This window comes from Bombus impatiens, unplaced genomic scaffold (genome assembly GCF_000188095.3).
Source record: "Bombus impatiens unplaced genomic scaffold, BIMP_2.2 scf_0335, whole genome shotgun sequence".
Lineage (NCBI taxonomy): Eukaryota > Metazoa > Arthropoda > Insecta > Hymenoptera > Apidae > Bombus > Bombus impatiens.
This window is the reverse complement of record NT_176754.1, coordinates 55353-57495: the sequence shown is the minus strand read 5'-3', so window position 1 is coordinate 57495 and position 2143 is coordinate 55353.

Below are 2143 nucleotides of genomic sequence, written 5' to 3'. Positions count from 1 at the left end.
ACAGAGACCGTTGGAATGTTTACTGTCGAGTGTTACAACTATTTCCTTTTTAAGGAGAGCTATAGAATTATTCCATGCCTTTGTTAGACAAAGCGTTCATCCCGTGACCGCGGCTACGTTCGGCGACTGACAGTCGCCTCGAGCCCAAGCTCATTATCACAGCTCTCGAACAATTACAATCGGATTGAACAACTACGATTGTTTAATTACAGCTATAGTAGATTCTAGGTTACAATGTTGCGGGATTATCCAAAATTCCAAAGGCTCCGGTGTTCTTTCATCTCCGACATATATAAGGTTTTGTAGGCTGAGCAATCTTTGTAGTTAGCAGGATGGTCATCTTGACAGTGGATGCACTTCGCTGGGGTTTCCGGTGATTTAGTGCACTGGTCCGCGGAGTGTGTACCTGCACATTTAACGCAGCGGAAGGAATGGTTGCAGTATTTCTTTCTTGTGATCGTACCTTTGGCACCTTTTACATTACACTATTTTTTTTTTAACAAGCGGTGGTTCGTATTTTACTATTGAGTTCATGAGTTTACTATTGAGACGACTGATGTTGTAAATTTCCTTATTGTTAGGCTTTTGTTTTATGTCGATAAAAAATAAGGATAACGGGTCTTTCGAGATTCTATGCCTTATGTTATTAACGTTGATTACTTCGTTACCGTGTTTTAAGATTTCGAATTCGAGTTCATCTATGTTTGCTGAGGTGGATGTTGCGTAGAACCACTCGGAATGGTTTTTCGTGTTTAAGCTGGTATGTGTGGAAGTTGGCTTTCATAGTCTTTAGTAGTTTTGTGAGTCTTTTATATGCGTCAGGGTTTGTCGGCAGGATTTTTACTTTGTTGTTTGTTTCTAGGTTGTAGTCCTCTTTGCAGATATCTCTCTCTATGGACATAGTCATCGTTTGTATGTCGATGACATCATCAACAAATATTGGTCGGGGAAAGGAGTTTTTTTGGGTGTGTTGGTTTGTTGGTGGGTATGCAATTTCCATGGAGTCGTTTGTGGATTCCAATATGGCGTATCTGTTATGTGTGGTTACTTGGTTTGTTGACTGTTCGTTCTGGGTGGCGTTTGTGTTTATTTTTGATGCTTCTATTTTTCGCTTTTTAGAGCTTATGGCGTCATTACTACGAGGGGATCTGTTGCACTTTTGTCACGGAGGAGGTAGCTTGGAGCAATTGTGGATTTGCTCAGGAGAGCCTGGTCGTGATTCCTGGGCCATCATCGAGCTAGTTAATTCAAGTTGAATAACTAGTCGAGAGCCTATGAGGCTAGGATTCGGGTAGAGGTTAGGAGCGTAGGAATTTTTCTTTAAAAGGAAACGCTTCGGCATTCAACAGCGAACTGAAAAGAATTAAAAAAAAAAACATTGTGATTAGGATTAGGGGAGTGTAACGGATCTTCATTTGGATTAGGCATTGTTGTTATGCAATAGAGAAGACATTTACTAGTACAAATATGATTATTAGTTCAAATGTGGATATTCCATAATTGACAAGTAACCGCGGTGATTAGACACTAATGACAATGGTCTTAGGTTCGATAACGAATCCGCGGTCAACGGGATAACAAATGTACTTTCTTCCAAGTCTAAGTTTACTTGTCTACGATACAAGTGTTATTAAACTAGTGTTTTCGCACGTTCGCGAGGAGACGCGATCTCGAAGAAACGCGCCAACGGGAGTCGTAAATTCCCGTTACGATATGCTAATCGACGCCGCGAATCGCTCGATCCCTTATTTCGTTTAGGATAATAAGGGTAGTTAAATGAAAGATAACGGTGTTGCTAACAGGTTATTATATATTTTCACAAACCAACAACTTCGGTATAACACAAAATGAATATTTGTTATGATATGACTACGAATGAGTGCGACCTGAGTCTCTAGACGGATTATCGCGTATGTTGATGGATTTGTCGACTCACTGTATTCGTATTGCTGACCGCTTGATGAGATGCTTGATTGAGATGCTTGATTGAGACGCTTGGTTGAGACGCTTGGTTGAGACTGTGCTTTTCGTCCTTGTGTTTTACCGGAGGAAAGCTTGGTGTAGGTGTGCCCTTAGAATGAAGAACGCGGATTCGTTGCTCACACTTTTCGTTAAGGAGGTGAGGGAAACATCCGCGATGCCG